This window comes from Amblyomma maculatum, unplaced genomic scaffold (genome assembly GCF_055883805.1).
Source record: "Amblyomma maculatum isolate TAMU_Amacu unplaced genomic scaffold, ASM5588380v1 scaffold_23, whole genome shotgun sequence".
Lineage (NCBI taxonomy): Eukaryota > Metazoa > Arthropoda > Arachnida > Ixodida > Ixodidae > Amblyomma > Amblyomma maculatum.
This window is the reverse complement of record NW_028146748.1, coordinates 2,927,163-2,954,308: the sequence shown is the minus strand read 5'-3', so window position 1 is coordinate 2,954,308 and position 27,146 is coordinate 2,927,163. Positions and strand designations below refer to the sequence as shown.

The 27,146-nt window shown below is 32.0% G+C and overlaps 5 non-coding genes and 8 pseudogenes across 5 annotated transcripts; all 13 read left to right on the top strand.

Annotated features, from left to right (window-relative positions):
• The first annotated feature begins 427 nt into the window (after positions 1-427).
• LOC146171324 (U2 spliceosomal RNA) lies at positions 428-598 on the top strand (annotated as a pseudogene).
• Positions 599-977: 379 nt separating this feature from the next.
• LOC146171323 (U2 spliceosomal RNA) lies at positions 978-1,169 on the top strand. Its single transcript, XR_014702949.1, has one exon. It is a non-coding gene; the product is annotated as a U2 spliceosomal RNA (small nuclear RNA).
• Positions 1,170-4,692: 3,523 nt separating this feature from the next.
• LOC146171322 (U2 spliceosomal RNA) lies at positions 4,693-4,863 on the top strand (annotated as a pseudogene).
• Positions 4,864-5,242: 379 nt separating this feature from the next.
• On the top strand, positions 5,243-5,434 carry LOC146171321 (U2 spliceosomal RNA). The gene has a single exon (XR_014702947.1). It is a non-coding gene; the product is annotated as a U2 spliceosomal RNA (small nuclear RNA).
• A 2,775-nt stretch (positions 5,435-8,209) lies between these two features.
• Positions 8,210-8,380, top strand: LOC146171320 (U2 spliceosomal RNA; annotated as a pseudogene).
• A 379-nt stretch (positions 8,381-8,759) lies between these two features.
• On the top strand, positions 8,760-8,951 carry LOC146171319 (U2 spliceosomal RNA). Its single transcript, XR_014702946.1, has one exon. It is a non-coding gene; the product is annotated as a U2 spliceosomal RNA (small nuclear RNA).
• Positions 8,952-11,726: 2,775 nt separating this feature from the next.
• Positions 11,727-11,897, top strand: LOC146171318 (U2 spliceosomal RNA; annotated as a pseudogene).
• A 379-nt stretch (positions 11,898-12,276) lies between these two features.
• Positions 12,277-12,468, top strand: LOC146171317 (U2 spliceosomal RNA). The gene has a single exon (XR_014702945.1). It is a non-coding gene; the product is annotated as a U2 spliceosomal RNA (small nuclear RNA).
• A 3,523-nt stretch (positions 12,469-15,991) lies between these two features.
• Positions 15,992-16,162, top strand: LOC146171316 (U2 spliceosomal RNA; annotated as a pseudogene).
• Positions 16,163-16,541: 379 nt separating this feature from the next.
• LOC146171315 (U2 spliceosomal RNA) lies at positions 16,542-16,653 on the top strand (annotated as a pseudogene).
• A 438-nt stretch (positions 16,654-17,091) lies between these two features.
• LOC146171314 (U2 spliceosomal RNA) lies at positions 17,092-17,284 on the top strand. The gene has a single exon (XR_014702920.1). It is a non-coding gene; the product is annotated as a U2 spliceosomal RNA (small nuclear RNA).
• Positions 17,285-20,766: 3,482 nt separating this feature from the next.
• Positions 20,767-20,937, top strand: LOC146171313 (U2 spliceosomal RNA; annotated as a pseudogene).
• Positions 20,938-21,861: 924 nt separating this feature from the next.
• On the top strand, positions 21,862-22,032 carry LOC146171312 (U2 spliceosomal RNA; annotated as a pseudogene).
• The last annotated feature ends 5,114 nt before the right edge of the window (positions 22,033-27,146 follow it).

The following is a 27,146-nucleotide window of genomic DNA, read 5'->3' as shown; positions in this document are numbered from 1 at the left end:
TACTATGCAACTATAAATAATTAGTAATAATTGTTTATCTAGCCAATGTGGTTGGTTTTACAGTGTGGTAATAATTAGTAATTATATTTTCGCAACTGTAAATAATTAGTAATAATTGTTTACCTAGCCAATATTGAGTAATTAGTGCAATAACCAGGACATAGCATATAAATAATTATTTACTTATTTATTTCCTTTTTAATTAGTAACTGCTCATTGATTGACATATGGACATATAAGCTATGCATTTGCACATACTGTGGTGTTGCTCTGTGATTGGTCGACACCTCCACGACGTCTTCCCTTCGCGACCAATAAGTGCTGTGGCAAAAATGTGACACTTTTGCTAACGACAACTATGAGGCAATAAAGGCTTTTGCCTTAATAGCAGTAGGTATCTGCAATAAAGCATTGCTTGCAAATGTACAAAACATTTCTGGAAAACACTGTTTTAACAGCTTGATATCAGTTGCCAGTTGTAATTTGTAACCCTGATATTATACTATTTTTTGTAATGCGGCAGAGCATTCTGGGCTTGCTGTACCTCTGCCACGGGTCTACCCGGTACTGCACTACTTCCGGGACTAGCTAAGCGACTCACGGTTTTTGGGGGAGGACAATCACAACTCAAAGATGAGGCCAACTAACTTTTTTCATTCGAGCTCACTGCTATCCATGTGCCTAACACAGCAATCCTCTCAATGCCTGTCTTATTGCATTGTTGGGCGCCTCGTGCATGCAGTGACACCTTGGGTTACTTTTTCCGCATGTCATTGCATGTGAGTCCATTATTTGAGGCAATAAAGAATGGTTTGATTAAGAATCCCCTTCAAGGGATGTGTCGAGATTTGGTAAACCATAGCTCAAGTGCTACAAACAAAAAACGGTGGACCGACGCTGTTTCTGCAACAACCGATAAGTGGCACCACTTGGGCATACATTTTTGATGGGATCGAACTGCAGTTCCTTGTCAATTTATCGCTTCTCGGCCTTTTGGCTAAGATCAAAGTGTAGTATCTGTTCTTAACAGCTTAATATCTGTTACGGGTTCTAATTGTACCCATGATATTAAACTGATTTTTGTAGCGCGGCGGAGTGTTCGGGGCTTGCTCCAACTCCGCCACGGGTCGACCCGGTACTGCACTACTTCCGGGACCGGCCCAGCATCTCCCCCTTTTGGGGGGAGAAGGCACAATTGAAAAAAAACAGAAAAACTGCTTTGTTTTGTTCTAGAAATTTTTGGACTTTTTTTTTCCGACTTTTTTTTCCGACTTTTTTTTCCGACTTTTTTTTCCGACTTTTTTTTCCGACTTTTTTTTCCGACTTTTTTTTCCGACTTTTTTTTCCGACTTTTTTTTCCGACTTTTTTTTCCGACTTTTTTTTCCGACTTTTACTGTTATGTGGTTGGTTTTACAGAGTGTAGTAATTATTTACGCAACTGTAAATAATTATTAATAATTGTTTATGTAGCCAATGTGGTTGGTTTTACAGAGTGTGGTAATAATTAGTAAGTATACTATGCAACTATAAATAATTAGTAATAAAAGTTTACCTAGCCATTGTGGTTGGTTTTACAGTGTGGTAATAATTAGTAATTATATTTACGCAACTGTAAATAATTAGTAATAATAGTTTACCTAGCAATTGTGGTTGGTTTTACAGAGTGTGGTTATAATTAGTAATTATATTCACGCAACTGTCAATAATTAGTAATAATTATTTACGCAACTGTAAATAATTATTAATAATTGTTTATGTAGCCAATGTGGTTGGTTTTACAGAGTGTGGTAATAATTAGTAAGTATACTATGCAACTATAAATAATTAGTAATAATTGTTTATCTAGCCAATGTGGTTGGTTTTACAGTGTGGTAATAATTAGTAATTATATTTTCGCAACTGTAAATAATTAGTAATAATAGTTTACCTAGCCATTGTGGTTGGTTTTGCAGAGTGTGGAAGTAATTGGTAATTATATTTACGCAAATGTAAATAATTAGTATTAAAAGTTTACCTAGCCATTGTGGTTGGTTTTACAGTGTGGTAATAATTAGTAATTATATTTACGCAACTGTAAATAATTAGTAATAATTGTTTACCTAGCCAATGTGGTTGGTTTTACAGAGTGTAGTAATTATTTACGCAACTGTAAATAATTATTAATAATTGTTTATGTAGCCAATGTGGTTGGTTTTACAGAGTGTGGTAATAATTAGTAAGTATACTATGCAACTATAAATAATTAGTAATAAAAGTTTACCTAGCCATTGTGGTTGGTTTTACAGTGTGGTAATAATTAGTAATTATATTTACGCAACTGTAAATAATTAGTAATAATAGTTTACCTAGCAATTGTGGTTGGTTTTACAGAGTGTGGTTATAATTAGTAATTATATTCACGCAACTGTCAATATTTAGTAATAATTATTTACGCAACTGTAAATAATTATTAATAATTGTTTATGTAGCCAATGTGGTTGGTTTTACAGAGTGTGGTAATAATTAGTAAGTATACTATGCAACTATAAATAATTAGTAATAATTGTTTATCTAGCCAATGTGGTTGGTTTTACAGTGTGGTAATAATTAGTAATTATATTTTCGCAACTGTAAATAATTAGTAATAATAGTTTACCTAGCCATTGTGGTTGGTTTTACAGTGTGGAAGTAATTGGTAATTATATTTACGCAAATGTAAATAATTAGTATTAAAAGTTTACCTAGCCATTGTGGTTGGTTTTACAGTGTGGTAATAATTAGTAATTATATTTACGCAACTGTAAATAATTAGTAATAACAGTTTACCTAGCAATTGTGGTTGGTTTTACAGAGTGTGGTTATAATTAGTAATTATATTCACGCAACTGTCAATAATTAGTAATAATTGTTTACCTAGCCAATGTGGTTGGTTTTAAAGAGTGTAGTAATTATTTACGACTGTAAATAATTATTAATAATTGTTTATGTAGCCAATGTGGTTGGTTTTACAGAGTGTGGTAATAATTAGTAAGTACACTATGCAACTATAAATAATTAGTAATAATTGTTTATCTAGCCAATGTGGTTGGTTTTACAGTGTGGTAATAATTAGTAATTATATTTTCGCAACTGTAAATAATTAGTAATAATAGTTTACCTAGCCATTGTGGTTGGTTTTGCAGAGTGTGGAAGTAATTGGTAATTATATTTACGCAAATGTAAATAATTAGTATTAAAAGTTTACCTAGCCATTGTGGTTGGTTTTACAGTGTGGTAATAATTAGTAATTATATTTACGCAACTGTAAATAATTAGTAATAATTGTTTACCTAGCCAATGTGGTTGGTTTTACAAAGTGTAGTAATTATTTACGCAACTGTAAATAATTATTAATAATTGTTTATGTAGCCAATGTGGTTGGTTTTACAGAGTGTGGTAATAATTAGTAAGTACACTATGCAACTATAAATAATTAGTAATAATTGTTTATCTAGCCAATGTGGTTGGTTTTACAGTGTGGTAATAATTAGTAATTATATTTTCGCAACTGTAAATAATTAGTAATAATAGTTTACCTAGCCATTGTGGTTGGTTTTGCAGAGTGTGGAAGTAATTGGTAATTATATTTACGCAAATGTAAATAATTAGTATTAAAAGTTTTCCTAGCCATTGTGGTTGGTTTTACAGTGTGGTAATAATTAGTAATTATATTTACGCTACTGTAAATAATTAGTAATAATTGTTTACCTAGCCAATGTGGTTGGTTTTACAGAGTGTAGTAATTATTTACGCAACTGTAAATAATTATTAATAATTGTTTATGTAGCCAATGTGGTTGGTTTTACAGAGTGTGGTAATAATTACTAAGTATACTATGCAACTATAAATAATTAGTAATAATTGTTTATCTAGCCAATGTGGTTGGTTTTACAGTGTGGTAATAATTAGTAATTATATTTTCGCAACTGTAAATAATTAGTAATAGTTTACCTAGCCATTGTGGTTGGTTTTGCAGAGTGTGGAAGTAATTGGTAATTATATTTACGCAAATGTAAATAATTAGTATTAAAAGTTTACCTAGCCATTGTGGTTGGTTTTACAGTGTGGTAATAATTAGTAATTATATTTACGTAACTGTAAATAATTAGTAATAATTGTTTACCTAGCCAATGTGGTTGGTTTTACAGAGTGTAGTAATTATTTACGCAACTGTAAATAATTATTAATAATTGTTTATGTAGCCAATGTGGTTGGTTTTACAGAGTGTGGTAATAATTAGTAAGTATACTATGCAACTATAAATAATTAGTAATAATTGTTTATCTAGCCAATGTGGTTGGTTTTACAGTGTGGTAATAATTAGTAATTATATTTTCGCAACTGTAAATAATTAGTAATAATTGTTTACCTAGCCAATATTGAGTAATTAGTGCAATAACCAGGACATAGCATATAAATAATTATTTACTTATTTATTTCCTTTTTAATTAGTAACTGCTCATTGATTGACATATGGACATATAAGCTATGCATTTGCACATACTGTGGTGTTGCTCTGTGATTGGTCGACACCTCCACGACGTCTTCCCTTCGCGACCAATAAGTGCTGTGGCAAAAATGTGACACTTTTGCTAACGACAACTATGAGGCAATAAAGGCTTTTGCCTTAATAGCAGTAGGTATCTGCAATAAAGCATTGCTTGCAAATGTACAAAACATTTCTGGAAAACACTGTTTTAACAGCTTGATATCAGTTGCCAGTTGTAATTTGTAACCCTGATATTATACTATTTTTTGTAATGCGGCAGAGCATTCTGGGCTTGCTGTACCTCTGCCACGGGTCTACCCGGTACTGCACTACTTCCGGGACTAGCTAAGCGACTCACGGTTTTTGGGGGAGGACAATCACAACTCAAAGATGAGGCCAACTAACTTTTTTCATTCGAGCTCACTGCTATCCATGTGCCTAACACAGCAATCCTCTCAATGCCTGTCTTATTGCATTGTTGGGCGCCTCGTGCATGCAGTGACACCTTGGGTTACTTTTTCCGCATGTCATTGCATGTGAGTCCATTATTTGAGGCAATAAAGAATGGTTTGATTAAGAATCCCCTTCAAGGGATGTGTCGAGATTTGGTAAACCATAGCTCAAGTGCTACAAACAAAAAACGGTGGACCGACGCTGTTTCTGCAACAACCGATAAGTGGCACCACTTGGGCATACATTTTTGATGGGATCGAACTGCAGTTCCTTGTCAATTTATCGCTTCTCGGCCTTTTGGCTAAGATCAAAGTGTAGTATCTGTTCTTAACAGCTTAATATCTGTTACGGGTTCTAATTGTACCCATGATATTAAACTGATTTTTGTAGCGCGGCGGAGTGTTCGGGGCTTGCTCCAACTCCGCCACGGGTCGACCCGGTACTGCACTACTTCCGGGACCGGCCCAGCATCTCCCCCTTTTGGGGGGAGAAGGCACAATTGAAAAAAAACAGAAAAACTGCTTTGTTTTGTTCTAGAAATTTTTGGACTTTTTTTTCCGACTTTTTTTTCCGACTTTTTTTTCCGACTTTTTTTTCCGACTTTTTTTTCCGACTTTTTTTTCCGACTTTTTTTTCCGACTTTTTTTTCCGACTTTTACTGTTATGTGGTTGGTTTTACAGAGTGTAGTAATTATTTACGCAACTGTAAATAATTATTAATAATTGTTTATGTAGCCAATGTGGTTGGTTTTACAGAGTGTGGTAATAATTAGTAAGTATACTATGCAACTATAAATAATTAGTAATAAAAGTTTACCTAGCCATTGTGGTTGGTTTTACAGTGTGGTAATAATTAGTAATTATATTTACGCAACTGTAAATAATTAGTAATAATAGTTTACCTAGCAATTGTGGTTGGTTTTACAGAGTGTGGTTATAATTAGTAATTATATTCACGCAACTGTCAATAATTAGTAATAATTATTTACGCAACTGTAAATAATTATTAATAATTGTTTATGTAGCCAATGTGGTTGGTTTTACAGAGTGTGGTAATAATTAGTAAGTATACTATGCAACTATAAATAATTAGTAATAATTGTTTATCTAGCCAATGTGGTTGGTTTTACAGTGTGGTAATAATTAGTAATTATATTTTCGCAACTGTAAATAATTAGTAATAATAGTTTACCTAGCCATTGTGGTTGGTTTTACAGTGTGGAAGTAATTGGTAATTATATTTACGCAAATGTAAATAATTAGTATTAAAAGTTTACCTAGCCATTGTGGTTGGTTTTACAGTGTGGTAATAATTAGTAATTATATTTACGCAACTGTAAATAATTAGTAATAACAGTTTACCTAGCAATTGTGGTTGGTTTTACAGAGTGTGGTTATAATTAGTAATTATATTCACGCAACTGTCAATAATTAGTAATAATTGTTTACCTAGCCAATGTGGTTGGTTTTAAAGAGTGTAGTAATTATTTACGACTGTAAATAATTATTAATAATTGTTTATGTAGCCAATGTGGTTGGTTTTACAGAGTGTGGTAATAATTAGTAAGTACACTATGCAACTATAAATAATTAGTAATAATTGTTTATCTAGCCAATGTGGTTGGTTTTACAGTGTGGTAATAATTAGTAATTATATTTTCGCAACTGTAAATAATTAGTAATAATAGTTTACCTAGCCATTGTGGTTGGTTTTGCAGAGTGTGGAAGTAATTGGTAATTATATTTACGCAAATGTAAATAATTAGTATTAAAAGTTTACCTAGCCATTGTGGTTGGTTTTACAGTGTGGTAATAATTAGTAATTATATTTACGCAACTGTAAATAATTAGTAATAATTGTTTACCTAGCCAATGTGGTTGGTTTTACAAAGTGTAGTAATTATTTACGCAACTGTAAATAATTATTAATAATTGTTTATGTAGCCAATGTGGTTGGTTTTACAGAGTGTGGTAATAATTAGTAAGTACACTATGCAACTATAAATAATTAGTAATAATTGTTTATCTAGCCAATGTGGTTGGTTTTACAGTGTGGTAATAATTAGTAATTATATTTTCGCAACTGTAAATAATTAGTAATAATAGTTTACCTAGCCATTGTGGTTGGTTTTGCAGAGTGTGGAAGTAATTGGTAATTATATTTACGCAAATGTAAATAATTAGTATTAAAAGTTTTCCTAGCCATTGTGGTTGGTTTTACAGTGTGGTAATAATTAGTAATTATATTTACGCAACTGTAAATAATTAGTAATAATTGTTTACCTAGCCAATGTGGTTGGTTTTACAGAGTGTAGTAATTATTTACGCAACTGTAAATAATTATTAATAATTGTTTATGTAGCCAATGTGGTTGGTTTTACAGAGTGTGGTAATAATTACTAAGTATACTATGCAACTATAAATAATTAGTAATAATTGTTTATCTAGCCAATGTGGTTGGTTTTACAGTGTGGTAATAATTAGTAATTATATTTTCGCAACTGTAAATAATTAGTAATAGTTTACCTAGCCATTGTGGTTGGTTTTGCAGAGTGTGGAAGTAATTGGTAATTATATTTACGCAAATGTAAATAATTAGTATTAAAAGTTTACCTAGCCATTGTGGTTGGTTTTACAGTGTGGTAATAATTAGTAATTATATTTACGTAACTGTAAATAATTAGTAATAATTGTTTACCTAGCCAATGTGGTTGGTTTTACAGAGTGTAGTAATTATTTACGCAACTGTAAATAATTATTAATAATTGTTTATGTAGCCAATGTGGTTGGTTTTACAGAGTGTGGTAATAATTAGTAAGTATACTATGCAACTATAAATAATTAGTAATAATTGTTTATCTAGCCAATGTGGTTGGTTTTACAGTGTGGTAATAATTAGTAATTATATTTTCGCAACTGTAAATAATTAGTAATAATTGTTTACCTAGCCAATATTGAGTAATTAGTGCAATAACCAGGACATAGCATATAAATAATTATTTACTTATTTATTTCCTTTTTAATTAGTAACTGCTCATTGATTGACATATGGACATATAAGCTATGCATTTGCACATACTGTGGTGTTGCTCTGTGATTGGTCGACACCTCCACGACGTCTTCCCTTCGCGACCAATAAGTGCTGTGGCAAAAATGTGACACTTTTGCTAACGACAACTATGAGGCAATAAAGGCTTTTGCCTTAATAGCAGTAGGTATCTGCAATAAAGCATTGCTTGCAAATGTACAAAACATTTCTGGAAAACACTGTTTTAACAGCTTGATATCAGTTGCCAGTTGTAATTTGTAACCCTGATATTATACTATTTTTTGTAATGCGGCAGAGCATTCTGGGCTTGCTGTACCTCTGCCACGGGTCTACCCGGTACTGCACTACTTCCGGGACTAGCTAAGCGACTCACGGTTTTTGGGGGAGGACAATCACAACTCAAAGATGAGGCCAACTAACTTTTTTCATTCGAGCTCACTGCTATCCATGTGCCTAACACAGCAATCCTCTCAATGCCTGTCTTATTGCATTGTTGGGCGCCTCGTGCATGCAGTGACACCTTGGGTTACTTTTTCCGCATGTCATTGCATGTGAGTCCATTATTTGAGGCAATAAAGAATGGTTTGATTAAGAATCCCCTTCAAGGGATGTGTCGAGATTTGGTAAACCATAGCTCAAGTGCTACAAACAAAAAACGGTGGACCGACGCTGTTTCTGCAACAACCGATAAGTGGCACCACTTGGGCATACATTTTTGATGGGATCGAACTGCAGTTCCTTGTCAATTTATCGCTTCTCGGCCTTTTGGCTAAGATCAAAGTGTAGTATCTGTTCTTAACAGCTTAATATCTGTTACGGGTTCTAATTGTACCCATGATATTAAACTGATTTTTGTAGCGCGGCGGAGTGTTCGGGGCTTGCTCCAACTCCGCCACGGGTCGACCCGGTACTGCACTACTTCCGGGACCGGCCCAGCATCTCCCCCTTTTGGGGGGAGAAGGCACAATTGAAAAAAAACAGAAAAACTGCTTTGTTTTGTTCTAGAAATTTTTGGACTTTTTTTTCCGACTTTTTTTTCCGACTTTTTTTTCCGACTTTTTTTTCCGACTTTTTTTTCCGACTTTTTTTTCCGACTTTTTTTTCCGACTTTTTTTTCCGACTTTTACTGTTATGTGGTTGGTTTTACAGAGTGTAGTAATTATTTACGCAACTGTAAATAATTATTAATAATTGTTTATGTAGCCAATGTGGTTGGTTTTACAGAGTGTGGTAATAATTAGTAAGTATACTATGCAACTATAAATAATTAGTAATAAAAGTTTACCTAGCCATTGTGGTTGGTTTTACAGTGTGGTAATAATTAGTAATTATATTTACGCAACTGTAAATAATTAGTAATAATAGTTTACCTAGCAATTGTGGTTGGTTTTACAGAGTGTGGTTATAATTAGTAATTATATTCACGCAACTGTCAATAATTAGTAATAATTATTTACGCAACTGTAAATAATTATTAATAATTGTTTATGTAGCCAATGTGGTTGGTTTTACAGAGTGTGGTAATAATTAGTAAGTATACTATGCAACTATAAATAATTAGTAATAATTGTTTATCTAGCCAATGTGGTTGGTTTTACAGTGTGGTAATAATTAGTAATTATATTTTCGCAACTGTAAATAATTAGTAATAATAGTTTACCTAGCCATTGTGGTTGGTTTTACAGTGTGGAAGTAATTGGTAATTATATTTACGCAAATGTAAATAATTAGTATTAAAAGTTTACCTAGCCATTGTGGTTGGTTTTACAGTGTGGTAATAATTAGTAATTATATTTACGCAACTGTAAATAATTAGTAATAACAGTTTACCTAGCAATTGTGGTTGGTTTTACAGAGTGTGGTTATAATTAGTAATTATATTCACGCAACTGTCAATAATTAGTAATAATTGTTTACCTAGCCAATGTGGTTGGTTTTAAAGAGTGTAGTAATTATTTACGACTGTAAATAATTATTAATAATTGTTTATGTAGCCAATGTGGTTGGTTTTACAGAGTGTGGTAATAATTAGTAAGTACACTATGCAACTATAAATAATTAGTAATAATTGTTTATCTAGCCAATGTGGTTGGTTTTACAGTGTGGTAATAATTAGTAATTATATTTTCGCAACTGTAAATAATTAGTAATAATAGTTTACCTAGCCATTGTGGTTGGTTTTGCAGAGTGTGGAAGTAATTGGTAATTATATTTACGCAAATGTAAATAATTAGTATTAAAAGTTTACCTAGCCATTGTGGTTGGTTTTACAGTGTGGTAATAATTAGTAATTATATTTACGCAACTGTAAATAATTAGTAATAATTGTTTACCTAGCCAATGTGGTTGGTTTTACAAAGTGTAGTAATTATTTACGCAACTGTAAATAATTATTAATAATTGTTTATGTAGCCAATGTGGTTGGTTTTACAGAGTGTGGTAATAATTAGTAAGTACACTATGCAACTATAAATAATTAGTAATAATTGTTTATCTAGCCAATGTGGTTGGTTTTACAGTGTGGTAATAATTAGTAATTATATTTTCGCAACTGTAAATAATTAGTAATAATAGTTTACCTAGCCATTGTGGTTGGTTTTGCAGAGTGTGGAAGTAATTGGTAATTATATTTACGCAAATGTAAATAATTAGTATTAAAAGTTTTCCTAGCCATTGTGGTTGGTTTTACAGTGTGGTAATAATTAGTAATTATATTTACGCAACTGTAAATAATTAGTAATAATTGTTTACCTAGCCAATGTGGTTGGTTTTACAGAGTGTAGTAATTATTTACGCAACTGTAAATAATTATTAATAATTGTTTATGTAGCCAATGTGGTTGGTTTTACAGAGTGTGGTAATAATTAGTAAGTATACTATGCAACTATAAATAATTAGTAATAATTGTTTATCTAGCCAATGTGGTTGGTTTTACAGTGTGGTAATAATTAGTAATTATATTTTCGCAACTGTAAATAATTAGTAATAGTTTACCTAGCCATTGTGGTTGGTTTTGCAGAGTGTGGAAGTAATTGGTAATTATATTTACGCAAATGTAAATAATTAGTATTAAAAGTTTACCTAGCCATTGTGGTTGGTTTTACAGTGTGGTAATAATTAGTAATTATATTTACGTAACTGTAAATAATTAGTAATAATTGTTTACCTAGCCAATGTGGTTGGTTTTACAGAGTGTAGTAATTATTTACGCAACTGTAAATAATTATTAATAATTGTTTATGTAGCCAATGTGGTTGGTTTTACAGAGTGTGGTAATAATTAGTAAGTATACTATGCAACTATAAATAATTAGTAATAATTGTTTATCTAGCCAATGTGGTTGGTTTTACAGTGTGGTAATAATTAGTAATTATATTTTCGCAACTGTAAATAATTAGTAATAATTGTTTACCTAGCCAATATTGAGTAATTAGTGCAATAACCAGGACATAGCATATAAATAATTATTTACTTATTTATTTCCTTTTTAATTAGTAACTGCTCATTGATTGACATATGGACATATAAGCTATGCATTTGCACATACTGTGGTGTTGCTCTGTGATTGGTCGACACCTCCACGACGTCTTCCCTTCGCGACCAATAAGTGCTGTGGCAAAAATGTGACACTTTTGCTAACGACAACTATGAGGCAATAAAGGCTTTTGCCTTAATAGCAGTAGGTATCTGCAATAAAGCATTGCTTGCAAATGTACAAAACATTTCTGGAAAACACTGTTTTAACAGCTTGATATCAGTTGCCAGTTGTAATTTGTAACCCTGATATTATACTATTTTTTGTAATGCGGCAGAGCATTCTGGGCTTGCTGTACCTCTGCCACGGGTCTACCCGGTACTGCACTACTTCCGGGACTAGCTAAGCGACTCACGGTTTTTGGGGGAGGACAATCACAACTCAAAGATGAGGCCAACTAACTTTTTTCATTCGAGCTCACTGCTATCCATGTGCCTAACACAGCAATCCTCTCAATGCCTGTCTTATTGCATTGTTGGGCGCCTCGTGCATGCAGTGACACCTTGGGTTACTTTTTCCGCATGTCATTGCATGTGAGTCCATTATTTGAGGCAATAAAGAATGGTTTGATTAAGAATCCCCTTCAAGGGATGTGTCGAGATTTGGTAAACCATAGCTCAAGTGCTACAAACAAAAAACGGTGGACCGACGCTGTTTCTGCAACAACCGATAAGTGGCACCACTTGGGCATACATTTTTGATGGGATCGAACTGCAGTTCCTTGTCAATTTATCGCTTCTCGGCCTTTTGGCTAAGATCAAAGTGTAGTATCTGTTCTTAACAGCTTAATATCTGTTACGGGTTCTAATTGTACCCATGATATTAAACTGATTTTTGTAGCGCGGCGGAGTGTTCGGGGCTTGCTCCAACTCCGCCACGGGTCGACCCGGTACTGCACTACTTCCGGGACCGGCCCAGCATCTCCCCCTTTTGGGGGGAGAAGGCACAATTGAAAAAAAACAGAAAAACTGCTTTGTTTTGTTCTAGAAATTTTTGGACTTTTTTTTTCCGACTTTTTTTTCCGACTTTTTTTTCCGACTTTTTTTTCCGACTTTTTTTTCCGACTTTTTTTTCCGACTTTTTTTTCCGACTTTTTTTTCCGACTTTTTTTTCCGACTTTTTTTTCCGACTTTTTTTTCCGACTTTTACTGTTATGTGGTTGGTTTTACAGAGTGTAGTAATTATTTACGCAACTGTAAATAATTATTAATAATTGTTTATGTAGCCAATGTGGTTGGTTTTACAGAGTGTGGTAATAATTAGTAAGTATACTATGCAACTATAAATAATTAGTAATAAAAGTTTACCTAGCCATTGTGGTTGGTTTTACAGTGTGGTAATAATTAGTAATTATATTTACGCAACTGTAAATAATTAGTAATAATAGTTTACCTAGCAATTGTGGTTGGTTTTACAGAGTGTGGTTATAATTAGTAATTATATTCACGCAACTGTCAATAATTAGTAATAATTATTTACGCAACTGTAAATAATTATTAATAATTGTTTATGTAGCCAATGTGGTTGGTTTTACAGAGTGTGGTAATAATTAGTAAGTATACTATGCAACTATAAATAATTAGTAATAATTGTTTATCTAGCCAATGTGGTTGGTTTTACAGTGTGGTAATAATTAGTAATTATATTTTCGCAACTGTAAATAATTAGTAATAATAGTTTACCTAGCCATTGTGGTTGGTTTTGCAGAGTGTGGAAGTAATTGGTAATTATATTTACGCAAATGTAAATAATTAGTATTAAAAGTTTACCTAGCCATTGTGGTTGGTTTTACAGTGTGGTAATAATTAGTAATTATATTTACGCAACTGTAAATAATTAGTAATAATTGTTTACCTAGCCAATGTGGTTGGTTTTACAGAGTGTAGTAATTATTTACGCAACTGTAAATAATTATTAATAATTGTTTATGTAGCCAATGTGGTTGGTTTTACAGAGTGTGGTAATAATTAGTAAGTATACTATGCAACTATAAATAATTAGTAATAAAAGTTTACCTAGCCATTGTGGTTGGTTTTACAGTGTGGTAATAATTAGTAATTATATTTACGCAACTGTAAATAATTAGTAATAATAGTTTACCTAGCAATTGTGGTTGGTTTTACAGAGTGTGGTTATAATTAGTAATTATATTCACGCAACTGTCAATATTTAGTAATAATTATTTACGCAACTGTAAATAATTATTAATAATTGTTTATGTAGCCAATGTGGTTGGTTTTACAGAGTGTGGTAATAATTAGTAAGTATACTATGCAACTATAAATAATTAGTAATAATTGTTTATCTAGCCAATGTGGTTGGTTTTACAGTGTGGTAATAATTAGTAATTATATTTTCGCAACTGTAAATAATTAGTAATAATAGTTTACCTAGCCATTGTGGTTGGTTTTACAGTGTGGAAGTAATTGGTAATTATATTTACGCAAATGTAAATAATTAGTATTAAAAGTTTACCTAGCCATTGTGGTTGGTTTTACAGTGTGGTAATAATTAGTAATTATATTTACGCAACTGTAAATAATTAGTAATAACAGTTTACCTAGCAATTGTGGTTGGTTTTACAGAGTGTGGTTATAATTAGTAATTATATTCACGCAACTGTCAATAATTAGTAATAATTGTTTACCTAGCCAATGTGGTTGGTTTTAAAGAGTGTAGTAATTATTTACGACTGTAAATAATTATTAATAATTGTTTATGTAGCCAATGTGGTTGGTTTTACAGAGTGTGGTAATAATTAGTAAGTACACTATGCAACTATAAATAATTAGTAATAATTGTTTATCTAGCCAATGTGGTTGGTTTTACAGTGTGGTAATAATTAGTAATTATATTTTCGCAACTGTAAATAATTAGTAATAATAGTTTACCTAGCCATTGTGGTTGGTTTTGCAGAGTGTGGAAGTAATTGGTAATTATATTTACGCAAATGTAAATAATTAGTATTAAAAGTTTACCTAGCCATTGTGGTTGGTTTTACAGTGTGGTAATAATTAGTAATTATATTTACGCAACTGTAAATAATTAGTAATAATTGTTTACCTAGCCAATGTGGTTGGTTTTACAAAGTGTAGTAATTATTTACGCAACTGTAAATAATTATTAATAATTGTTTATGTAGCCAATGTGGTTGGTTTTACAGAGTGTGGTAATAATTAGTAAGTACACTATGCAACTATAAATAATTAGTAATAATTGTTTATCTAGCCAATGTGGTTGGTTTTACAGTGTGGTAATAATTAGTAATTATATTTTCGCAACTGTAAATAATTAGTAATAATAGTTTACCTAGCCATTGTGGTTGGTTTTGCAGAGTGTGGAAGTAATTGGTAATTATATTTACGCAAATGTAAATAATTAGTATTAAAAGTTTTCCTAGCCATTGTGGTTGGTTTTACAGTGTGGTAATAATTAGTAATTATATTTACGCAACTGTAAATAATTAGTAATAATTGTTTACCTAGCCAATGTGGTTGGTTTTACAGAGTGTAGTAATTATTTACGCAACTGTAAATAATTATTAATAATTGTTTATGTAGCCAATGTGGTTGGTTTTACAGAGTGTGGTAATAATTACTAAGTATACTATGCAACTATAAATAATTAGTAATAATTGTTTATCTAGCCAATGTGGTTGGTTTTACAGTGTGGTAATAATTAGTAATTATATTTTCGCAACTGTAAATAATTAGTAATAGTTTACCTAGCCATTGTGGTTGGTTTTGCAGAGTGTGGAAGTAATTGGTAATTATATTTACGCAAATGTAAATAATTAGTATTAAAAGTTTACCTAGCCATTGTGGTTGGTTTTACAGTGTGGTAATAATTAGTAATTATATTTACGTAACTGTAAATAATTAGTAATAATTGTTTACCTAGCCAATGTGGTTGGTTTTACAGAGTGTAGTAATTATTTACGCAACTGTAAATAATTATTAATAATTGTTTATGTAGCCAATGTGGTTGGTTTTACAGAGTGTGGTAATAATTAGTAAGTATACTATGCAACTATAAATAATTAGTAATAATTGTTTATCTAGCCAATGTGGTTGGTTTTACAGTGTGGTAATAATTAGTAATTATATTTTCGCAACTGTAAATAATTAGTAATAATTGTTTACCTAGCCAATATTGAGTAATTAGTGCAATAACCAGGACATAGCATATAAATAATTATTTACTTATTTATTTCCTTTTTAATTAGTAACTGCTCATTGATTGACATATGGACATATAAGCTATGCATTTGCACATACTGTGGTGTTGCTCTGTGATTGGTCGACACCTCCACGACGTCTTCCCTTCGCGACCAATAAGTGCTGTGGCAAAAATGTGACACTTTTGCTAACGACAACTATGAGGCAATAAAGGCTTTTGCCTTAATAGCAGTAGGTATCTGCAATAAAGCATTGCTTGCAAATGTACAAAACATTTCTGGAAAACACTGTTTTAACAGCTTGATATCAGTTGCCAGTTGTAATTTGTAACCCTGATATTATACTATTTTTTGTAATGCGGCAGAGCATTCTGGGCTTGCTGTACCTCTGCCACGGGTCTACCCGGTACTGCACTACTTCCGGGACTAGCTAAGCGACTCACGGTTTTTGGGGGAGGACAATCACAACTCAAAGATGAGGCCAACTAACTTTTTTCATTCGAGCTCACTGCTATCCATGTGCCTAACACAGCAATCCTCTCAATGCCTGTCTTATTGCATTGTTGGGCGCCTCGTGCATGCAGTGACACCTTGGGTTACTTTTTCCGCATGTCATTGCATGTGAGTCCATTATTTGAGGCAATAAAGAATGGTTTGATTAAGAATCCCCTTCAAGGGATGTGTCGAGATTTGGTAAACCATAGCTCAAGTGCTACAAACAAAAAACGGTGGACCGACGCTGTTTCTGCAACAACCGATAAGTGGCACCACTTGGGCATACATTTTTGATGGGATCGAACTGCAGTTCCTTGTCAATTTATCGCTTCTCGGCCTTTTGGCTAAGATCAAAGTGTAGTATCTGTTCTTAACAGCTTAATATCTGTTACGGGTTCTAATTGTACCCATGATATTAAACTGATATTAAACCCATGATATTAAAGCTTCTCGGCCTTTTGGCTAAGATCGGCCTTTTGGCTAAGATCAAAGTGTAGTACTGTACCTTCGGGTCAGTATATCTCGGCCTTTGGCCGAGTGTTGCGCTTTGACTGATGCCAGGGGTCGGGATTCTACTCAAGGTCTTGGTTCTTAGAACCAGCCTTTAACCATTCCCTTTCCGGGAATGCTTGGGACCCCCCTTGCCCTTCGGATGATTGGGTGCCCTGAATGGCTGGCGTGAGGGCTCGGTGCTCCGGCACCGGTTCTTCATGCCACCGTCACGACACTGCCCGATCGGCTGATCTCTTGTGCGGCCGGGTCTTTTGTATGCCACTGCAATTGGTCTCCCATTTGCATTGACATTCCGAAGACTTGGTAAACCTGGAGATCCCCCCCCCTATGGATGTTCCCGCTCTAGGGGAACCCATGACCATTTTCTTGTTCCAATGTCCCAAGCATTGTCGAAAGCCATCTCTGTTCTTAACAGCTTAATATCTGTTACGGGTTCTAATTGTACCCATGATATTAAACTGATTTTTGTAGCGCGGCGGAGTGTTCGGGGCTTGCTCCAACTCCGCCACGGGTCGACCCGGTACTGCACTACTTCCGGGACCGGCCCAGCATCTCCCCCTTTTGGGGGGAGAAGGCACAATTGAAAAAAAACAGAAAAACTGCTTTGTTTTGTTCTAGAAATTTTTGGACTTTTTTTTCCGACTTTTTTTCCGACTTTTTTTTCCGACTTTTTTTTCCGACTTTTTTTTCCGACTTTTTTTTCCGACTTTTTTTTCCGACTTTTTTTTCCGACTTTTACTGTTATGTGGTTGGTTTTACAGAGTGTAGTAATTATTTACGCAACTGTAAATAATTATTAATAATTGTTTATGTAGCCAATGTGGTTGGTTTTACAGAGTGTGGTAATAATTAGTAAGTATACTATGCAACTATAAATAATTAGTAATAAAAGTTTACCTAGCCATTGTGGTTGGTTTTACAGTGTGGTAATAATTAGTAATTATATTTACGCAACTGTAAATAATTAGTAATAATAGTTTACCTAGCAATTGTGGTTGGTTTTACAGAGTGTGGTTATAATTAGTAATTATATTCACGCAACTGTCAATAATTAGTAATAATTATTTACGCAACTGTAAATAATTATTAATAATTGTTTATGTAGCCAATGTGGTTGGTTTTACAGAGTGTGGTAATAATTAGTAAGTATACTATGCAACTATAAATAATTAGTAATAATTGTTTATCTAGCCAATGTGGTTGGTTTTACAGTGTGGTAATAATTAGTAATTATATTTTCGCAACTGTAAATAATTAGTAATAATAGTTTACCTAGCCATTGTGGTTGGTTTTGCAGAGTGTGGAAGTAATTGGTAATTATATTTACGCAAATGTAAATAATTAGTATTAAAAGTTTACCTAGCCATTGTGGTTGGTTTTACAGTGTGGTAATAATTAGTAATTATATTTACGCAACTGTAAATAATTAGTAATAATTGTTTACCTAGCCAATGTGGTTGGTTTTACAGAGTGTAGTAATTATTTACGCAACTGTAAATAATTATTAATAATTGTTTATGTAGCCAATGTGGTTGGTTTTACAGAGTGTGGTAATAATTAGTAAGTATACTATGCAACTATAAATAATTAGTAATAAAAGTTTACCTAGCCATTGTGGTTGGTTTTACAGTGTGGTAATAATTAGTAATTATATTTACGCAACTGTAAATAATTAGTAATAATAGTTTACCTAGCAATTGTGGTTGGTTTTACAGAGTGTGGTTATAATTAGTAATTATATTCACGCAACTGTCAATAATTAGTAATAATTATTTACGCAACTGTAAATAATTATTAATAATTGTTTATGTAGCCAATGTGGTTGGTTTTACAGAGTGTGGTAATAATTAGTAAGTATACTATGCAACTATAAATAATTAGTAATAATTGTTTATCTAGCCAATGTGGTTGGTTTTACAGTGTGGTAATAATTAGTAATTATATTTTCGCAACTGTAAATAATTAGTAATAATAGTTTACCTAGCCATTGTGGTTGGTTTTACAGTGTGGAAGTAATTGGTAATTATATTTACGCAAATGTAAATAATTAGTATTAAAAGTTTACCTAGCCATTGTGGTTGGTTTTACAGTGTGGTAATAATTAGTAATTATATTTACGCAACTGTAAATAATTAGTAATAACAGTTTACCTAGCAATTGTGGTTGGTTTTACAGAGTGTGGTTATAATTAGTAATTATATTCACGCAACTGTCAATAATTAGTAATAATTGTTTACCTAGCCAATGTGGTTGGTTTTAAAGAGTGTAGTAATTATTTACGACTGTAAATAATTATTAATAATTGTTTATGTAGCCAATGTGGTTGGTTTTACAGAGTGTGGTAATAATTAGTAAGTACACTATGCAACTATAAATAATTAGTAATAATTGTTTATCTAGCCAATGTGGTTGGTTTTACAGTGTGGTAATAATTAGTAATTATATTTTCGCAACTGTAAATAATTAGTAATAATAGTTTACCTAGCCATTGTGGTTGGTTTTGCAGAGTGTGGAAGTAATTGGTAATTATATTTACGCAAATGTAAATAATTAGTATTAAAAGTTTACCTAGCCATTGTGGTTGGTTTTACAGTGTGGTAATAATTAGTAATTATATTTACGCAACTGTAAATAATTAGTAATAATTGTTTACCTAGCCAATGTGGTTGGTTTTACAAAGTGTAGTAATTATTTACGCAACTGTAAATAATTATTAATAATTGTTTATGTAGCCAATGTGGTTGGTTTTACAGAGTGTGGTAATAATTAGTAAGTACACTATGCAACTATAAATAATTAGTAATAATTGTTTATCTAGCCAATGTGGTTGGTTTTACAGTGTGGTAATAATTAGTAATTATATTTTCGCAACTGTAAATAATTAGTAATAATAGTTTACCTAGCCATTGTGGTTGGTTTTGCAGAGTGTGGAAGTAATTGGTAATTATATTTACGCAAATGTAAATAATTAGTATTAAAAGTTTTCCTAGCCATTGTGGTTGGTTTTACAGTGTGGTAATAATTAGTAATTATATTTACGCAACTGTAAATAATTAGTAATAATTGTTTACCTAGCCAATGTGGTTGGTTTTACAGAGTGTAGTAATTATTTACGCAACTGTAAATAATTATTAATAATTGTTTATGTAGCCAATGTGGTTGGTTTTACAGAGTGTGGTAATAATTACTAAGTATACTATGCAACTATAAATAATTAGTAATAATTGTTTATCTAGCCAATGTGGTTGGTTTTACAGTGTGGTAATAATTAGTAATTATATTTTCGCAACTGTAAATAATTAGTAATAGTTTACCTAGCCATTGTGGTTGGTTTTGCAGAGTGTGGAAGTAATTGGTAATTATATTTACGCAAATGTAAATAATTAGTATTAAAAGTTTACCTAGCCATTGTGGTTGGTTTTACAGTGTGGTAATAATTAGTAATTATATTTACGTAACTGTAAATAATTAGTAATAATTGTTTACCTAGCCAATGTGGTTGGTTTTACAGAGTGTAGTAATTATTTACGCAACTGTAAATAATTATTAATAATTGTTTATGTAGCCAATGTGGTTGGTTTTACAGAGTGTGGTAATAATTAGTAAGTATACTATGCAACTATAAATAATTAGTAATAATTGTTTATCTAGCCAATGTGGTTGGTTTTACAGTGTGGTAATAATTAGTAATTATATTTTCGCAACTGTAAATAATTAGTAATAATTGTTTACCTAGCCAATATTGAGTAATTAGTGCAATAACCAGGACATAGCATATAAATAATTATTTACTTATTTATTTCCTTTTTAATTAGTAACTGCTCATTGATTGACATATGGACATATAAGCTATGCATTTGCACATACTGTGGTGTTGCTCTGTGATTGGTCGACACCTCCACGACGTCTTCCCTTCGCGACCAATAAGTGCTGTGGCAAAAATGTGACACTTTTGCTAACGACAACTATGAGGCAATAAAGGCTTTTGCCTTAATAGCAGTAGGTATCTGCAATAAAGCATTGCTTGCAAATGTACAAAACATTTCTGGAAAACACTGTTTTAACAGCTTGATATCAGTTGCCAGTTGTAATTTGTAACCCTGATATTATACTATTTTTTGTAATGCGGCAGAGCATTCTGGGCTTGCTGTACCTCTGCCACGGGTCTACCCGGTACTGCACTACTTCCGGGACTAGCTAAGCGACTCACGGTTTTTGGGGGAGGACAATCACAACTCAAAGATGAGGCCAACTAACTTTTTTCATTCGAGCTCACTGCTATCCATGTGCCTAACACAGCAATCCTCTCAATGCCTGTCTTATTGCATTGTTGGGCGCCTCGTGCATGCAGTGACACCTTGGGTTACTTTTTCCGCATGTCATTGCATGTGAGTCCATTATTTGAGGCAATAAAGAATGGTTTGATTAAGAATCCCCTTCAAGGGATGTGTCGAGATTTGGTAAACCATAGCTCAAGTGCTACAAACAAAAAACGGTGGACCGACGCTGTTTCTGCAACAACCGATAAGTGGCACCACTTGGGCATACATTTTTGATGGGATCGAACTGCAGTTCCTTGTCAATTTATCGCTTCTCGGCCTTTTGGCTAAGATCAAAGTGTAGCACGCAGGCAGCCAGTACGAGCCATGTACCCGGCGCTGCAGAGCCTGCGCCTCCTGCTCTGGGAATACCTGTCAGAGCGGCTCGAACTAGACGGGGAGGCGCGGTTTCTGCAGCGTTGGCACACACGGTTCTTTGTTGTGAGACCAAATGGGCTAACGATGCCGACATTGTTGTATTGATGACCACATGTAACGCGCGTTGGATCATAACATGTATGCATGTACATCCCCCCCCCTTTTTTTTTCCCTTTCCCCTTCTAGTGCATTGGGATGGAGAGATTTGAGTGGTTCTCCCATTATTATTGTATATCCCTTTTTTGTACCAATTGATTGAAATTGTATAAAGGATAAGCAGACTCTGATACGAAGATAAGACTGTTAATGTAAAGTGACTTACAACATCTGTATTGTATTGGCACATTATTCGGTATCCTTTACATATAAGTGTATGTATATTGTGGTTCACATTGTCAATGTATCGTGCTCTATCAGTTTGGAAGTCAATAAACTTCTCTTTGTGTGTAGTATCTGTTCTTAACAGCTTAATATCTGTTACGGGTTCTAATTGTACCCATGATATTAAACTGATTTTTGTAGCGCGGCGGAGTGTTCGGGGCTTGCTCCAACTCCGCCACGGGTCGACCCGGTACTGCACTACTTCCGGGACCGGCCCAGCATCTCCCCCTTTTGGGGGGAGAAGGCACAATTGAAAAAAAACAGAAAAACTGCTTTGTTTTGTTCTAGAAATTTTTGGACTTTTTTTTCCGACTTTTTTTTCCGACTTTTTTTTCCGACTTTTTTTTCCGACTTTTTTTTCCGACTTTTTTTTCCGACTTTTTTTTCCGACTTTTTTTTCCGACTTTTTTTTCCGACTTTTACTGTTATGTGGTTGGTTTTACAGAGTGTAGTAATTATTTACGCAACTGTAAATAATTATTAATAATTGTTTATGTAGCCAATGTGGTTGGTTTTACAGAGTGTGGTAATAATTAGTAAGTATACTATGCAACTATAAATAATTAGTAATAAAAGTTTACCTAGCCATTGTGGTTGGTTTTACAGTGTGGTAATAATTAGTAATTATATTTACGCAACTGTAAATAATTAGTAATAATAGTTTACCTAGCAATTGTGGTTGGTTTTACAGAGTGTGGTTATAATTAGTAATTATATTCACGCAACTGTCAATAATTAGTAATAATTATTTACGCAACTGTAAATAATTATTAATAATTGTTTATGTAGCCAATGTGGTTGGTTTTACAGAGTGTGGTAATAATTAGTAAGTATACTATGCAACTATAAATAATTAGTAATAATTGTTTATCTAGCCAATGTGGTTGGTTTTACAGTGTGGTAATAATTAGTAATTATATTTTCGCAACTGTAAATAATTAGTAATAATAGTTTACCTAGCCATTGTGGTTGGTTTTACAGTGTGGAAGTAATTGGTAATTATATTTACGCAAATGTAAATAATTAGTATTAAAAGTTTACCTAGCCATTGTGGTTGGTTTTACAGTGTGGTAATAATTAGTAATTATATTTACGCAACTGTAAATAATTAGTAATAACAGTTTACCTAGCAATTGTGGTTGGTTTTACAGAGTGTGGTTATAATTAGTAATTATATTCACGCAACTGTCAATAATTAGTAATAATTGTTTACCTAGCCAATATGGTTGGTTTTAAAGAGTGTAGTAATTATTTACGACTGTAAATAATTATTAATAATTGTTTATGTAGCCAATGTGGTTGGTTTTACAGAGTGTGGTAATAATTAGTAAGTACACTATGCAACTATAAATAATTAGTAATAATTGTTTATCTAGCCAATGTGGTTGGTTTTACAGTGTGGTAATAATTAGTAATTATATTTTCGCAACTGTAAATAATTAGTAATAATAGTTTACCTAGCCATTGTGGTTGGTTTTGCAGAGTGTGGAAGTAATTGGTAATTATATTTACGCAAATGTAAATAATTAGTATTAAAAGTTTACCTAGCCATTGTGGTTGGTTTTACAGTGTGGTAATAATTAGTAATTATATTTACGCAACTGTAAATAATTAGTAATAATTGTTTACCTAGCCAATGTGGTTGGTTTTACAGAGTGTAGTAATTATTTACGCAACTGTAAATAATTATTAATAATTGTTTATGTAGCCAATGTGGTTGGTTTTACAGAGTGTGGTAATAATTAGTAAGTATACTATGCAACTATAAATAATTAGTAATAATTGTTTATCTAGCCAATGTGGTTGGTTTTACAGTGTGGTAATAATTAGTAATTATATTTTCGCAACTGTAAATAATTAGTAATAGTTTACCTAGCCATTGTGGTTGGTTTTGCAGAGTGTGGAAGTAATTGGTAATTATATTTACGCAAATGTAAATAATTAGTATTAAAAGTTTACCTAGCCATTGTGGTTGGTTTTACAGTGTGGTAATAATTAGTAATTATATTTACGCAACTGTAAATAATTAGTAATAATTGTTTACCTAGCCAATGTGGTTGGTTTTACAGAGTGTAGTAATTATTTACGCAACTGTAAATAATTATTAATAATTGTTTATGTAGCCAATGTGGTTGGTTTTACAGAGTGTGGTAATAATTAGTAAGTATACTATGCAACTATAAATAATTAGTAATAAAAGTTTACCTAGCCATTGTGGTTGGTTTTACAGTGTGGTAATAATTAGTAATTATATTTACGCAACTGTAAATAATTAGTAATAATAGTTTACCTAGCAATTGTGGTTGGTTTTACAGAGTGTGGTTATAATTAGTAATTATATTCACGCAACTGTCAATAATTAGTAATAATTATTTACGCAACTGTAAATAATTATTAATAATTGTTTATGTAGCCAATGTGGTTGGTTTTACAGAGTGTGGTAATAATTAGTAAGTATACTATGCAACTATAAATAATTAGTAATAATTGTTTATCTAGCCAATGTGGTTGGTTTTACAGTGTGGTAATAATTAGTAATTATATTTTCGCAACTGTAAATAATTAGTAATAATAGTTTACCTAGCCATTGTGGTTGGTTTTGCAGAGTGTGGAAGTAATTGGTAATTATATTTACGCAAATGTAAATAATTAGTATTAAAAGTTTACCTAGCCATTGTGGTTGGTTTTACAGTGTGGTAATAATTAGTAATTATATTTACGCAACTGTAAATAATTAGTAATAATTGTTTACCTAGCCAATGTGGTTGGTTTTACAGAGTGTAGTAATTATTTACGCAACTGTAAATAATTATTAATAATTGTTTATGTAGCCAATGTGGTTGGTTTTACAGAGTGTGGTAATAATTAGTAAGTATACTATGCAACTATAAATAATTAGTAATAAAAGTTTACCTAGCCATTGTGGTTGGTTTTACAGTGTGGTAATAATTAGTAATTATATTTACGCAACTGTAAATAATTAGTAATAATAGTTTACCTAGCAATTGTGGTTGGTTTTACAGAGTGTGGTTATAATTAGTAATTATATTCACGCAACTGTCAATAATTAGTAATAATTATTTACGCAACTGTAAATAATTATTAATAATTGTTTATGTAGCCAATGTGGTTGGTTTTACAGAGTGTGGTAATAATTAGTAAGTATACTATGCAACTATAAATAATTAGTAATAATTGTTTATCTAGCCAATGTGGTTGGTTTTACAGTGTGGTAATAATTAGTAATTATATTTTCGCAACTGTAAATAATTAGTAATAATAGTTTACCTAGCCATTGTGGTTGGTTTTACAGTGTGGAAGTAATTGGTAATTATATTTACGCAAATGTAAATAATTAGTATTAAAAGTTTACCTAGCCATTGTGGTTGGTTTTACAGTGTGGTAATAATTAGTAATTATATTTACGCAACTGTAAATAATTAGTAATAACAGTTTACCTAGCAATTGTGGTTGGTTTTACAGAGTGTGGTTATAATTAGTAATTATATTCACGCAACTGTCAATAATTAGTAATAATTGTTTACCTAGCCAATGTGGTTGGTTTTAAAGAGTGTAGTAATTATTTACGACTGTAAATAATTATTAATAATTGTTTATGTAGCCAATGTGGTTGGTTTTACAGAGTGTGGTAATAATTAGTAAGTACACTATGCAACTATAAATAATTAGTAATAATTGTTTATCTAGCCAATGTGGTTGGTTTTACAGTGTGGTAATAATTAGTAATTATATTTTCGCAACTGTAAATAATTAGTAATAATAGTTTACCTAGCCATTGTGGTTGGTTTTGCAGAGTGTGGAAGTAATTGGTAATTATATTTACGCAAATGTAAATAATTAGTATTAAAAGTTTACCTAGCCATTGTGGTTGGTTTTACAGTGTGGTAATAATTAGTAATTATATTTACGCAACTGTAAATAATTAGTAATAATTGTTTACCTAGCCAATGTGGTTGGTTTTACAAAGTGTAGTAATTATTTACGCAACTGTAAATAATTATTAATAATTGTTTATGTAGCCAATGTGGTTGGTTTTACAGAGTGTGGTAATAATTAGTAAGTACACTATGCAACTATAAATAATTAGTAATAATTGTTTATCTAGCCAATGTGGTTGGTTTTACAGTGTGGTAATAATTAGTAATTATATTTTCGCAACTGTAAATAATTAGTAATAATAGTTTACCTAGCCATTGTGGTTGGTTTTGCAGAGTGTGGAAGTAATTGGTAATTATATTTACGCAAATGTAAATAATTAGTATTAAAAGTTTTCCTAGCCATTGTGGTTGGTTTTACAGTGTGGTAATAATTAGTAATTATATTTACGCAACTGTAAATAATTAGTAATAATTGTTTACCTAGCCAATGTGGTTGGTTTTACAGAGTGTAGTAATTATTTACGCAACTGTAAATAATTATTAATAATTGTTTATGTAGCCAATGTGGTTGGTTTTACAGAGTGTGGTAATAATTACTAAGTATACTATGCAACTATAAATAATTAGTAATAATTGTTTATCTAGCCAATGTGGTTGGTTTTACAGTGTGGTAATAATTAGTAATTATATTTTCGCAACTGTAAATAATTAGTAATAGTTTACCTAGCCATTGTGGTTGGTTTTGCAGAGTGTGGAAGTAATTGGTAATTATATTTACGCAAATGTAAATAATTAGTATTAAAAGTTTACCTAGCCATTGTGGTTGGTTTTACAGTGTGGTAATAATTAGTAATTATATTTACGTAACTGTAAATAATTAGTAATAATTGTTTACCTAGCCAATGTGGTTGGTTTTACAGAGTGTAGTAATTATTTACGCAACTGTAAATAATTATTAATAATTGTTTATGTAGCCAATGTGGTTGGTTTTACAGAGTGTGGTAATAATTAGTAAGTATACTATGCAACTATAAATAATTAGTAATAATTGTTTATCTAGCCAATGTGGTTGGTTTTACAGTGTGGTAATAATTAGTAATTATATTTTCGCAACTGTAAATAATTAGTAATAATTGTTTACCTAGCCAATATTGAGTAATTAGTGCAATAACCAGGACATAGCATATAAATAATTATTTACTTATTTATTTCCTTTTTAATTAGTAACTGCTCATTGATTGACATATGGACATATAAGCTATGCATTTGCACATACTGTGGTGTTGCTCTGTGATTGGTCGACACCTCCACGACGTCTTCCCTTCGCGACCAATAAGTGCTGTGGCAAAAATGTGACACTTTTGCTAACGACAACTATGAGGCAATAAAGGCTTTTGCCTTAATAGCAGTAGGTATCTGCAATAAAGCATTGCTTGCAA